General features: G+C 42.0%; 1 protein-coding gene across 4 annotated transcripts in view; it reads right to left on the bottom strand.

Annotated features, from left to right (window-relative positions):
- cdh4 (cadherin 4, type 1, R-cadherin (retinal)) overlaps positions 1-15,139 on the bottom strand; it is a 197,830-nt gene that overhangs the window by 114,881 nt on the left and 67,810 nt on the right. The gene's annotated exons all lie outside the window — the stretch shown is intronic.

Below are 15,139 nucleotides of genomic sequence, written 5' to 3'. Positions count from 1 at the left end.
TCTGTTACTCTATCTACACCATCGCTAACAGGCACCATCACAATAAATGATGCATGATTATATTATATTATTATTATCACAAACTCTCTTATACAAACCCAATGAGCATTAGGTTAAAGTCAACTAAAAACTAGACCCATTAATATTAAAACAAACAGAGTGTAAGAAGACTTACTTCCAATAAGGCCAGAGTCTTTGTTGTAGTTTCACGCTCTAAGTTTTACTTTAAAACCACCACCAGGAGCAGGAAACTACAGCTAATTAATACCAGGTGTGCCAGCTGATTGCTGAGTTGCATGAACTGAGCTGGTGATGTCACAGGTCTAAACTGTAAAGACTCAGCACCACAGTTACAACACTTGTCTTGTTCCTGATTTTATTTTTGGTTTTGTATTCAAAGAGGTTTTCAAGCACCCTTTTGTCACACACATTTGGTGCCGGCAGTGAGAATAAAATACAGAAAAAAAAATCTCACTATAGAATGTATAGTAATGTTTACTGGCGACTGCTCATACTAGAGTCATTTTCACAATCTGAAATGTGGTTTTTATCATCTCTGATAGCTAGCGTGTGCACTCCCTTGAGGCACAAAGAAGAAAACCAGCCCAAGCCTGCATATAGTCGTTCCACCATCCACTGATGTAGGAATACATCAGTGGGACAAGCTGATCTGCTACAGCTGGCTAAACTGATACAGTGAACAACTGAGTATTGTATTGCAGATCATTTAAACATGCCACCACGGTTTTATTTCCATGTTGTTTTACAAATTAAGCACTAGTTGTGCACTTAACTACGACACAGAGGTGGATAAATAAATACCATTTACAGCCTTCAAAAGGCTTTTACTCTATCAATGTTCTTCTTAGATTTCAACGATGGTAAATCAGCACCACTGAAACATGGACATATCCTGTCATTGTGACAATCTTGTGCTGCTTGTGATGTTTTTGCTCTCCAGTGAATAAATTAAAATTTCAGATAAACATCCTGCATTCTTGTCTGGACCACACTATTTGCTGTCTTTCAAATTCATCCAACACATTTGACCTGCTTCTTTATGAGGCTCTCTGCTGCAGCAAAATGAATCAGTCAAAGCAAGTGACGATACAGACTCCCACATATTACAAACTCATCCAAAAGGTCACAGTTACTCATTTCTTTCATCAACGACATAAAGAAAACATATTGAGCTCTCACAAAGCACCAAATTACATCCGCGCTGTCTGTTTGATAACCTTTCTTCCACAGTCTTCTCATCACTGTGAGCAGTACATGTGTCTGATGTTTCTACATTAAAGGTCTCATGTTGTAGAAAGTGAGATTCCCATGTCTTCTTTGATTATAAAGCAGATCAAGGGGCTGTATAAAGTATCAAAACAGATCAAAACGCTAAAATGCACAATGAAATCACACACAACCTGTATTCAGAAACTCTGCATTAAAAATAGCCGCTGGGACTTTGTAATTTGTGATGTCACAGCTTGTTTCACTTGGGATATAATAAATAACTAAATTGTGAACATCGTGTACAAATTGTCACGTTTTAAGCCGCCAACAGGAAATTTGCTTTGGCATTTCGCTCCTGTCACTCTCTCCCTCTCACGGACAACACACTCCCCACCATCCAGAAAACTCTCCTTAGTGCATGTGTGTAATGTAGGCGAATTGTGTGTGTTTTTGTATCTATAGCAGAGGGAACTGAAGTGAAGCGCCAAAACAAGTTTATAAATGGTAACTTAAGATGCAGGCAGACGAATTGGTTCAGAACACACTGCCTGTCTTAAATGTGCATGGCGGCTGCGTAACTGTTACTCCCCAGTCTGTCTGGCTACATTGAGTTTGCCTTGACTTTTGTTTACCTCCAGATCCAGAGGGAGAGGGAGAGAGAGAGCACCAGTAAAATACTGCCCTCCAACTGTTAAATTATCGACATAATATAATTATAACCTACATTGGGTTTCTGCTATGACCATATAATATATGCTAGCTACGATTTTTTTCATCTCTGTGCCATATTCAGATAAAGTCCAGACATTGAAACTTCAGTGAAAGGTGTCAATAATATATATAATGTTGCTGATATCATGTCAATATGACTTTCAACAACACTGTCTATTTTTGCTGGGAACAGCTCCTCATGTGCAAAAATCTCCAGATCGCACAGCGCAGCAGCATGGCCTCAGAGGTTAAATCCTGCATTTATGAAGTGCTCTAGAGGAGGTTTCAAAATATCGAGATACATATCGCGATATAGCCTGAAAATATTGCCATATTAATTATAGGCCATATTGCCCCCCGCCCTAGTCACAACTACACAGTCACCACCCTCGGTCACCGTCATCAGGTATAAAAGGCTGGACAGAGGGAAACACTGTAATCCAATACAATCAGTCAATCAGAGGAGAGGCTGATTAATATTAATGAGACAGTCACAAAATGCTCTGTTCTTGAGCTCCAGAAAGGAATGTGAGAGAGGAAATGTAAAACTGTATTAGGATGGTTTTTGGAACTTAAAACTTAATCCAACATATCTTGGATATCAAAACATCAAATAAAACACCTGAAAAGTGTAAAATATGGGACCTTTCAAACTTCAGTTCATGTGCATATGGATCTTATTAAACCACAGAAAAAAATACATAACTTACTTTTTATAGGCTCATTAAAAAAGGATGTAAAAGATGTTCACTAACACATGCTGAAAGGCAGTCAACATGTTCACAACATTCAAAACAATGTGTTAAATCCCACACACACACACACACACACACACACACACTGCCACCTGCCACGTGATTGAGTGTGGATTGATGTGAGCGCCTCCTTATGCCAAATCTTCTTGTTGCCCTTGTGATACCTAATAACCGCAGAGCATTTTCAGTTAATAAATAATACATTTAAGAGTCTAATCAAATTGAACAAATGAGCATGTCTAGAAAACTATTAATCAGAGAGCAAACGTGTATTTACAAATATAACACTGGCACAAACAATCAATTATTCATAAAGCGAATGCTGGGTAAGTGGGCTTCTTCCCGGGTGAGATGCTGCCATAATTGGAGTGGGACTACAGGAGTGCCGGCTGGTGTGTGTGTGTACATGTGTGTACACTGGGGTGTAAGTGTGCTTATGTGTATCTGTGTGCTAACACACACACAAACACTTCTCTCCATGCGCCAAACTTCCCCCAAACACGACAAGAACAGGCAGAGTCGGCTCATTACTGCCTAATGAGTTGTCTGATTAGTGCTGAATATAAAAGCCTTATTGTCAAGCGCTTTATGTTTATTTTGATTAATTATTATACTAAAGTGACTGAATAGAAGCACAATGACATGGATTATTAATGTTTTGTTGTAATAGGACCCTTGTGAAGAGAGCACTCATATATTTAACCCTCAATGCAGCACATAAGCCAAAGAGGTCCTCTTTTAGACGAACAGACACAGTATGCACGTTTATATTGGCAACAACATGCAGTTCAACCAACTCCATATGGCACAATTAGGGTTTAGGACATTAGAAAACTGTGATTCTTTCCTTTGTAAAGTTTTTCTCTCAGTGAAATTTGTTAAAACAATAATGTGAAAATAATTGCCCATAATGAACCAAGATGGGATTTATGAATTTGTGCTAAAACTAATTTTTGTGCATCTGTTGAATGCGACTTGTTGACCAAGATTAGTGTGTATGTGTCCTTGATAGCTGAAGATATTGTAGCTTCTTTAAGTGATGGAAAACACTACTGGACGGTAGTGGAAGAGGTGCTCAGATCCTCAGATCAATGTTTGTACAAAGCTACATTTAAAAATGTACTTAAAGCTGCACTAATAAATCACCATGCATAATGTCCAAGGAGTCACTTGAAGTGACAAAGCCACGCAGAAATATCACCTGTAGGTTTCAGCTGTATGGAGCATTTTACCATTCTCAGCTCATTGTTGTGGTTTTTGTTTTTGTTTTGTTTAACTTTCACAGTGCTCATTTCCAGCAGCAGCAGAAAACTGTATGGTAATTTTGGAGGACGTAGTTTGTGGTGCTGCTTTGCTGAAACACCTGTTACTATAACGCAATACAATTCAACAGCACAACAAGCTGCAGCCTCCAAAATGACCATGAAGTTGAATCAACACCTTTAAAATAGTTTCAAAACAAACTGAACATTATAACCTTTGTGGAGCTGGGATTTATTGCAGCACTGCCAACCTAGTGTAAATAAAAGTGGAGTGAAAAGTGAGATCTCTACTTGTCCACCACTGCATTGTGATGAACACCAAAACTCAAGTTCGAAAACAGATGTAGACGTGTGAGCAGTGGAGCACCTGACGCACAAACACACCTCTGATCTGCCATGAGTCATGACTCCCTCTTGGCAAGTGTGTTGACAACATGGTGAGAGTTTGTGGAGTGCGTGTCTGTGGAGTGTCACTGTTCCTGATTCAAACAGCTTCTTTGGTGACCACGTCTTTCACTCCTATGACGTTAGAGAGGCCTGCTTCTGTATATCTGAGTGTGTATATCTGAATGTGTATATCTGGGTGTGTATATCTGAATGTGTATATCTGAATGTGTATATCTGGATGTGTATATCTGGGTGTGTGACTATCCTGATGACTAGGAAGGTTTAGCTACAGTAAAAGAGTTTGACTGCTATCTTTTTGGTCTTTTTGTCATAATTATTCACTTTGATCAACATGTTTCTAGTTCAAAAGAAATGCCTAATTAGTTAAGTTTAGTGTGGTTCACATGCTTTGAAGCTCATTTTACTGTACATGAGGTCTGGAACTACTTACAGTGTAGTCAAAGTAAAAAAGCTTTTCAGTGTACCACCTCTCTGTAAACGTGTAGATTTTTATTGAGTCTAAGACTAAATACAGGTAAAAAAGAAAGGATGAATGCTGAAATGTTATTAATGTTGGAACATTTGATTCTACGCTAGTGAATAAGACCCATTTTCTCTCCCGTAATTTGCCCCTTCCTTCTCTCTGCAGCCCTGCTCTCCGTGAGCAGAATGCTGCTGGTATTGTCAGAGGAGGCACTGGATTGCTTGGCCTGTTGCTATGTACACACTTTAAATTAGAGGTAATGGGGCACTTCAGGAGACTGCTGTTACACACACCCAACTGCCAATACACTGTAATCACTAAGGCCGCTTTTCTTCAGAGATAAGCATTGTTTACGTGCACTGCACTCCAAGCTACAGGGATGCACCTGGGATGTATTGACGATAACTTAATGGTCAGAACTTTGTAAGTTCATGTGTTATGACATCTCTGCCTTAGTTACAGACGAGCCGCAGGTCTGCATGAGATTGCACCCTGTTTCACATGTAGCACACACTCACACATTTCATGTTCACTCACAATACACCTGTCCTAACAAACCTTTTCCATATTTCCTATGAGAAAAAGCATCACATAGATTCAGGGGTTAATTCAGTCTCCTCTGGTGATGCTAGCTTCTAAATGTTCTCCATCAGACTAGTTTCCCCAGCTGGGCATGAGTTGAGACAAGAGGCTTGAGTGTCTCAGGCAAAGGTATCAATCCTGCCAATAACCTTGTCAACAACAAAGTTCAGCCTATTCAAATAGGCTACTTATCTCAAACTCCTTCTCAAAATGTGAGCCAGACGTGAAGATTAGTTAACATTTGTCAGTGTTAGGTTTCTTTGTAAAAAGCGTTCTTTGTTCTTCTGTTTCACATTAGAAATGTCAGTTGTATCAGCTCTTGTGTTTGGGTAAACAAAAGACAAGAACTCATTAAAATCAAGAGGGACTATCAACAAGATGAAAAAAACAACTCTGTCTTCATCCATCTGAAAGGAAAAATTACTAAAACGGGGACAAATTTGAATTCACAAAATTAACAGTGTTGTGCAAGGTCACACTTACTAAGAGCTAGCTCGAAGTTCAGTTCACAAAGATAAAGTGAACTAATTTAGTTCACATTCATAGTTCACAGGTCTTTTTTTTGTGGCAGTTGGTAAACAGCTTTTTGGTGCATTACCTCCACCCTGGTGCTTTAACAACACTCATGTTCATTAGTTGCAAATGGATATGATCCATTCACCAAAAACATGAGCACATTCAATGAACACGCTCTTTTAGCGTATTAATGCACAACACTCTGTGTGGCTGAGTGAGACTAAAGATTGAACATGACTAATTTTGATGAAAATTACGCTCTGGTGGAATTTCCCACCTGGCTATAGTTTAATGAGTAGATAGCTCCAAAGGCATGACTTCTGCCATCTCATTTGTCTGTACAATGTTAAGTCACTGTTCAGCAATTGTCATAGCCTTCAGCGGTCATAACCTCAAAAGCCATTTCAGTCCCGTTGTGCACAGTGTGTACATTAATGTATGCTGTATGCTGTTAGACCCTAAATATAAAACGAATCGGGCTTGTACTGAGCTATTTGTATTTTCTCTCAGCGAACATTAAAGCACTTTCCCTGGAGGCTAAACGCGTTTAATGGGGTGACTCAACCTTAATGTTAATGCAGTGTAGGTAGCGGCGGATTAATTGTTGCAGACCAGTAGGTGGTTTTATTTTAGCATGTAAAAACCTTGGTATTTGTGGGTGCACGTTGCCATGCATTTATTCTCAACACCCATACATGCTTGTCCAGTCAAAGCCAGCAATTTCAGCTTCTGCATGATGATTGAATCCAAATGAATATGCATGTACAACACTCACTCACAGACACTGAACCACCATGAGCCACAGAGCGTAATGTACATACTTCTCCCTGAATGCAGCCTCCCAACATGCAGAGACAGACACAGAGGCAAAAAGAGGGAGGTGGGCGTGGGGTCCCTGCTGTGATGAACTGGTGCTGACACAGCCAGATGTTTAGTTAAAATGCAGAGCCCCAATGTGGGATGGAGGGAGGAGTTGACATGCGCTCCGGGGCTTTAGGCAGCCAAGTGCTCCTCTGTAGCCACCTTGTATCTCTGTAGGCAGAGTGTGTGTGTGCTTTATGTCATATGATTTGCATTTGGCTGACTGTGTGCGTTTGTGTGTGTGCTGTGCATGTATGTAAGCAATCATCTAGCAAATTACAGTAAATGTACGAACAATAAATTGCATGTGTGTACGTATGCCTCCATGTCTGTGTGCGTGACGAGTTGTACATTAAACATATGTCTGAACCGAAGGATCCTGTCGCATTTTCCTCTCTGTGGACTGTGTCAGAGCTGGAGGGCGATAGACTGCACAAGCTCACACAGAGTCAGACAGAGCACGCGCTCTCTCTCTCTCTCTCTCTCTCTGTCTCTCTCTCACACACACAGACACACACTGCTGACTCAATGCTTCCACTAGTTTGCAGAGCCTGACACTGCTGTTTGGTAGAGAGTGAGATCCCGATGGCTGCGCTTCTGCAAATATAATAAAGTAAGAAGCAGCGTTGAAGAGGCAATCAGCCATGTCTTGTGGAAGCGATCACATTACAGACTGACAGCATCAACAGCTTGTCATCATCATCACTGCTATCATCACCTTCATCAACATCATCTCCGTCATGGTCTCCATGCTGGCTCATTTGGGCATGCTGCAGTGAGCCATGATGGAGCGAGTGACAGAATGACAAGCGTTGGACTGTAATGGCCTTGAATGTGTTGTTCTAAAATAACTTGTATTGAAGCTGCAGAGGCAGACAAGTGGTGGGTGATGGGCAATAGGCACATTCACACACACATTCTCGCTTTCTTTCTCCCCTCTCGTTTTCTCCAGCGCCACTCTCTGTCCCTCCTGGTCTTCTCTATCGAAACTAATCTCATTTCCCAGTGGCGCGAATTAAATAAATGTCTGTCATTAAGACCAGTGAAGGATGGCGGAGGGCTTGGGGAGGTCAAGAGTCGGGTAGGCTGGGGAGGACAGAAGGTGCTCAGTTAGACCCTGTGGATCCACAGAGGCTGGGAGGGAGAAGTGGGCACTGAAGAGGGAGGGCCACAGCTTCCACTGCTGTCACATGCTGCACACATTGGAGTTGTGATGAAATTTAATTTGAGAAAAAAAGGCAAAAGTAGCATCAAAACTGTTATGATGAGAGAAGAGGAGACACTGCACTTCTGCATCAGCCAGGCAGGCGCTTTCCATTTGCACTGTGTCAGCTCCCTGCAACCCCATTTAACCATCAAACCCACAAAAGAGCACCACTGCTAGCTCGCCAAGCAACCCACTCCCTCAGCCCCCTCATATCCCCTGGATTCTATTGACAACCAGCAGCTAACGGGTACTGTGAACTGTGAATTTCACATCCACCTGGGACTCATCCTCGCAGTCATATCTGTCCAACATGTGACTATTAGGAGGCGGCTAAAGGCTGCCATCAATCCCTTCGGTGTCTATTTGATGATCTCCCCATGGGAATACTTCACTGCTACTCTTAGCTAACCTACCGCATTATTTTAACAATCTCCCTTGGGTCTGTTAGGGGTCTATTATGTGTCTGCTGGAGGAGCTGTGCGCTACATTATGCGATGCATGTCGACATGTAGACACTGCTTCATGCGGTCCCTGCAGTGAGCTCCGGAGCAGGTAATTTGGCTGTGACTACCAAGTAGAGCATGTAAAAACCAGCTTTTTACATGAAGCATTGCATTAAACAGCAAGAACAGGTGAGTGATATGACTTCAGCTGGACTGAAACCAACTTTATGACTGCTGAGGGTCTTGTTTTTATTTGTTAGATAATTATTTTGGCATTTCTGCTTTATTTTCATAGTGATAATAGAGACTGACAGGAAAGACCAGGGAAAGAGAGAGGGATGACATGCAGCCAAGGGCCATTCAGATGTCCCCTGAGGGGACCAGTGTGAGCATTATGACAGGTGGAGACACACGACATCTGTCATCAAGCCTTTTTACTGGGGAAAAAAAGAAATAAAGTGAAATAAAGTCAGGCTTTGAAATGCACCAACCACACTGTTTCACGCTGACCCCTCTGAGCTTCTAAAATGTCAATGGTCTATAAATGTCATGGTTCTATAAATATAGCATGTATGTCAGTGATTTATGAAATTAAAGACTTAGTTTTATAGTATTGAAAATCTAGTATTCATTCTATTAGGTTTTAACATTTTAATCTGTTTATCTATACAACAAGAAAGCTTTATGAATGGACTTGTTAGTGATTATTGATTATTTTCAAAATCATAAAGGTTCTTCAGGACTGGTTATTACTTTTTCATGTAGCATTTTACTGCTGTTCTTAAAAAGTCTGGACTAGCACATGTAACCAACAGAAACTCGGCCTCAGTTTGTTTTTTGTGTTTTTGAGTTTCTAGTGGCTCTGCATTGATTTCTGTGTTTGTGTTTGCTCCACTGTCTTTGGTTGTAGTTCGAAGAAAATGGCAGAAAGCAAGCCCGAGAGAGTGGGTCATATTAGAGGTGATGAGCTCAGTTGTGGGCACTGAGACAGTGTGAGGGTCAAATGGAGCACTTAGATATGTGAAGGCACTAAGTGGACAGGGGACACACTTGTGAAGGACTAAGATAGCACTTAGGGGCATTTGCTTTTTAGCACTTTATGTGGCTTGGGCACATTCCTGTGTGTGTGTGTGTGTGTGTTGTGTGGGTGTGAGTGTGTGTTGGAGCATAATGTAATGTAATGCAACGCAACACAACGCAACGCAACACAACGCAACGCAACGCAACGCAACGCAACGCAACGCAACGCAACGCAACATTGTTATGTCTAAAAAGGCATTATATGATCATTTCAATAAATGCACTTTTGCTCTATATTAAGTAAGAAGTTGTTCTTACAGCATTAACTGCAGCTCAGTGAGTGACACAGTAGTCATGACCCCCTGGGAGCTTTTACCTCTGCTATGGAGGAAGTACTGTGGGTGAGGATACAGCACCTTACAGTTACTGACAGTAACTCTCCATGGTGCTGATTTCCTGATGACTGTAAAAACTTAACTTTTTTATATCCTAAAAGATATTTATATTCACTGCAGGTTGCCAGATTGTGTGCTACCTAATGTGCTTCACTGGTTCCAAGTCAAATCCAACTTGTCCAACAGGTTGTTGATTCCCAATGGATTTTTTTTTGTGCTGGGACCAGATATTTGGGGAAACCTTCCAGTGAGGGTGTAAAACATAAGCATAAGCACGCAAAACGAGAACCCACTCATCAAGACATTGCTCCATAGTGACACTGATGCCTATAAATTCAACAGTGTACCTTTAAGTATTTGCTTTGTAACATATGCTAATTCAGGATTATGCTAATCCTGCTAAAGTAATGTTCTATGAAGTCTGAACTGCACGATGGTCTCTCAGTTTGATCACACTCCCATCTCTGATACTTCCAGACCTCAAATAACCACAAATAACACCATGTATTATTTCAACAGTTTCAGGGAGGGGGCAAAGACGCCCACCAGGAGAGAGACTCTGAAAAGGTTGAGATTTCCCTTTGACTCTTTTTCTTCTCTGTCTTCTCCCTAATTTCCCTCCATTTTTTAATCTTCCACTTTCCCTGTGCTCCCAGTGACTGAGTCATGTTCCATATGTGCAGCATTTGCATTTTTATGAGATGACAATCCACTTGAACAACAAACACAATGAAAATACTATGCAATTATGCCATCTACTAAAGCCCACATAGGGAGCAGATAGTTGCATTTATATGACATGTTTTCATTTGTCTGCATAACTTCAGTGAGAAGAGCTTTGCAATAAAACCACCCTCTGTGGATCAAGCACAACTGTGTTGTATTATGGGTGGCAGGAAAGCGGTGAAATTCTCCTCCTCTCTCCAATTCAGCCTCCCATAGTAGTAGTTTAGTAATAAACTACAATTTGATCTACTCCAATACAGCTGCAGAAACCAGGCCAATATGTTGCCATTAGGAGAAATACAGCTGTCATCATGCAGTTCTGCTGTGACACCTCCACAGACTCAGATACAGATATAAAACTCCTACTTTTTATTTGATACACATCTTTATTATTCTGGCCCTCCGAGAATTTGTTGGAAAAATCTAACTTTTGCTTTCTTTGTGTGTTCAGGAGGGACAACAAAGATAGAAAGCACCCAAGTGAATAAGAACAGAGTTTGTCTGCTTCCATCTCTATTTACCTCTGCTGTTCTATATTTCAGAAAACACTGAGCAGACTGTAATACAGAGGTACTGCTGTATGTTGTGGGGCTTATTCAGTGGCTACAAGTGTCAAATCTTTTATTTATACTTAAAAGTTTTAGCAGGGAGAACTTTAATCGTCTGACTTTGTGTGTCTGGGAATGAATTAGCAGTAGTGCAGGGTCGTGTATTTCCTTTAGATTGCTGGCTTGTCGTACACAGACATTTATGCATCAGCACAGGACAAACTAAGGCAGACAAACAACAGCTCCAGCCCATCTAATAACAGTGGGGCTTATCAGCCGCCTCTGCCTCCTCTAATTTTCATCAGTTTTGACAAGCCCATTAAATGAATCTGGGACCAAAAATAAACATGTTTGTGTTGAGCCCAAGTGACAGGCAGTGATCACACCTCCCAATGCTGGAGAGAGAGATAGGACGACTTTTAATTAAAAATGCGGCCCCCGTGCACTGCAACCTGGACATGATAAACAGGACTTTTGCCTCCAGCACACAAAGTCGTGTGACAATTCTAGGACAAAGTGTGATCCAAGACACAGCACATTACTGGTGTTGATGATCATTAACACAGAAGCTTGAATATTCTGGAAGATTCATGGTGTGAGTGTTGGTAGAAGGATTAGGGAGCAATCCTTCCTCTAATCCTGATCTAATAGTAATGAGTTTTATGATCCTTCCCCTTGACTATATTAGTTGTGCTTACAGGGACTGAATTCACGATAAGAGGACAGTTGACTTTTCTTTCTTTTACTTCCACATCACTCAGTTGTTCAGCAGCCCACGCTCCTCATCAAATATGAAAGGCAGTACTGTATCTTTTCGCCACAGTTCATAACAGGTCACATCTCCAGTCTTGCAGTATGTTATCTTAAACATGCCCTGTGGGAAGCGCTCTTCAAATTTCAAATAAAAGGGAGATACACTGGAGCAGCCTTTAGAATCCTCAGTGGACTGCCCAGGACAATACGGCTTTAGCAACGGCAATGTCAGCACTCGGGGCCGTTGACGACCAACACCTATTTTTCTCAGGATGACATCTTTATCAGCATCCGCTGGAAAAACACAAAGAGACCCCCACTCCCACCCCACCCCCACCCCCGTCAGCAGCACAAATGTCTGTTTCCATGACAACGCCGGTCTCCAAACTTCCAAGTCATTTCTGTCACAGAGGCTGACATAAGGTGAGCTATCATTACTTTTTTCCCCACCTCCATCTTGCTTCTGCTGGCTGCTTTTAGTTTTACTTTTTTGCCTCCTGTTGAGTTGTCTAGTACTATTACCGCCCCTATCATTCTTTTCCAGATTTGTCTCCTTCTCTCGCTCATTTTCCTTTCTTAGATAGCTATTTATTTCCCAAAGATGCACCCCTGGGTTAAGATGGGAAACTTAAGTGAAGAAACAGAGGCACTAACATCCAAATGACTGCAGTTAAGATTCTGTTTTCCCAAAGGCATAAAGCAGGTTCATGACTTGAGATTTCTTCCTCTGCATTACTGAGTGAGTAATGAATACAGTGGTTGTTATGCAAACATTTTCTTCTGCACTGTACTGGACGTGCTCTGGACTCAGCATCCCTGAGATGTTTTGGAGAGGTCTGTAAGATCATCTCTTTTCATCTGACTGCCAGGGGTGCCTCCTACTCGTCGAAGACACGTAGAATATATAATACCTGGAAAGTGCAAAAAGCTATGAAGAAGAAGGAGGGGCAGGGGCCAAGAAGGGAGTTGAAGGTCCTTGGGCAAATATTCCTTTATTTTTTTCTCTATCTTTATTTGCCCTGCTCTGAGTAAATGTCAGACCAGACTGTGCTGGGAGCTGGCAGGAACAACTTATTACAAAAATCTGAACCTGAAGCATCCTGGCCCTCTATGCCAAAATGCATCAGAGTCAGCTACTGTGTGTATGCTGTGCCTTAAGTGCCTATTTCTGCAGTTGAGTCCCTGCCATGACAGTCTACATGACCATGAGCAGGGCAGAGGCTGTTGCCCAGCACCAAACCTGCAATTACAGTCACTTGTGTCTTGTACGATGAAATGAATCATTACCACTGCAGCATGAAGGAACATAATCTGGCCCGCTCCCAGCTATTCCCTTATGGGGACTGATTTGCGATCGCATCTGAAGATAGACTGTGCATTCAATCAACAATGCTTTCAGCTTTCAGGCCACCCTGCTGAAAGGCTTGAGGGATACAAGAGATCAATAGCGATAAATTAATTACTACGCTGCCAAATGGGAATTCTGTGTGGCGAGTTACTATAGAAACACAAAACTGCATGGCAGGCCACAAAAATGATATTTAAGCTTATATCTGCACTGCTACAAACAAGGTCCAAGGGAGGTCTTGGAGTTGCCGGTGGCGTGTCGTGATCATTTGCTGCACCAATGACATTAAGAAATACCCACTGGTTTGAAGCAGAGGAGCAGCTGGTTGCATGAGAGACGTACTGTAAGTGAAATGTTTCTGCAGCAATGCTTCGATACTGAAGCCAATCGAGCAAAAAATGATGTTGTCTTGCTAGGGAGGTTTTTGTCTCATTAATGTGACTGCAACTCATACAAATTCATGATATGAAAGCAATTAAGACATGAAGTAAGTGAGATGAAAACAAGAGAACAAAGGGCAGATACGATGAGCTGCTGTGGCACTTATCGCCACCGTCCACTCCCCCTCAGCTTGCTCCACATTGAGTCCACAGCAGGGCCAGGCTGCAAACGCATTTCCTCCTGGCACACTCATCTATAAAGAGTAGCAATGCACCGGGTGCCCTGCCTGCCTGAGGGCTACATTTGCTACAACACTAATATCATACAGGCAACCAATGAATTCCAAAAGAGTACAATCAAGGGAGAAACAACCCCTGCCGCTGACATCGCTCTGGCACTTGCCTTCATTCCTGCTACTTACACAAGCAATATTCCAAGTTGTTGTTTTGTCTCTATCAAATTTTCCATTAAAAGTGACATTTCATCTAAATCAAGCCCTTGGGGTGGCGACCCAGACAAAAGCTAAAGGAGGTGAGGGATGCAGGAATTCTCATGTACATTCAGTCTGTGAGTCTGTGCACGCAGGCCTGTGTGTACGCCCCCAGCACCTAACTGACTCCATAATCAGGGAGAGTGCCATTATTTGTAGCCATCAGAGCAACATCAAAGCAATTACACGTGTCTCTGTATTCAGTGTGGTTATTAAAGCAAACAGCACTGTCATTTATCTGAGATGTGTAAACATCACAGCTTTTGCTCCCCCTCTGTCTCCTCATATGCTGCTGGCTTCACACCACTGAAATAAAATTCACAACTATCCCAAAGCAAGGTGTGTATGTGTGTGCAGGACGATGTGCGCTGTGGGATGGGATGTGTGGTGGTAGCGGGGGGGGGGGGGGGGGGGGGGGGACACTGAGTGATTTTAGTGGGGCTCACAAGGCATGAGAACTACGCTCCATTGTGGATTCACTGCATATGAATCAATTTTCAGTTGTCACATTGCCACTGGAGTGAGAGACACCAAAGACGAGAGGAAATGAGTGTGGGCAAGGAAGTAGGGGAATAGAATGAGTAACAGCTCTTGACCAAAAACATCTCTTTTAGGAGGATTGAGTCTGGGAAATATTCGTCCCCTTGAGTATCCATTCACAGAGTTCGCTGTGACTTATCAAGGTCTGGGGTCTTTTAACAGTCCAGAACATGCTGAACTCCCTACGAGATCTCACCACATTTTACACCAGAAATAAAAAATTAAGACATGATATCAATACTGTGTGGATAGCCACACACTTCGCAAAATGAAAAGCAGTCTCGCCTTGAAGCACAGCAGCTGCATTCAAGTGCCAGCTCCTGCTATTTTCACACGTTTGGCGAGTCCCTTCAGTATCTTAATGACTGCTGAAACAGTTAAGAAGCGTGGTCGACGCACTCTCCATATTGATTCTTGACAAATGTAGCTTTGTGGCAATCAGCCTGCCTTACTTTTGTCTATCCATTTTAATTGCCTGTCTCATTTTCACAGGAGTCTCT

The sequence above is a fragment of the Trachinotus anak genome, unplaced genomic scaffold (assembly GCF_046630095.1).
Source record: "Trachinotus anak isolate AG129_WGS33_773 ecotype Australia unplaced genomic scaffold, CSIRO_AGI_Tana_v1 ptg000013l, whole genome shotgun sequence".
In the NCBI taxonomy this organism is placed as follows: domain Eukaryota; kingdom Metazoa; phylum Chordata; class Actinopteri; order Carangiformes; family Carangidae; genus Trachinotus; species Trachinotus anak.
Note: the sequence above shows the minus strand (reverse complement) of the source record. Positions and strands in the feature narration are given on the sequence as shown.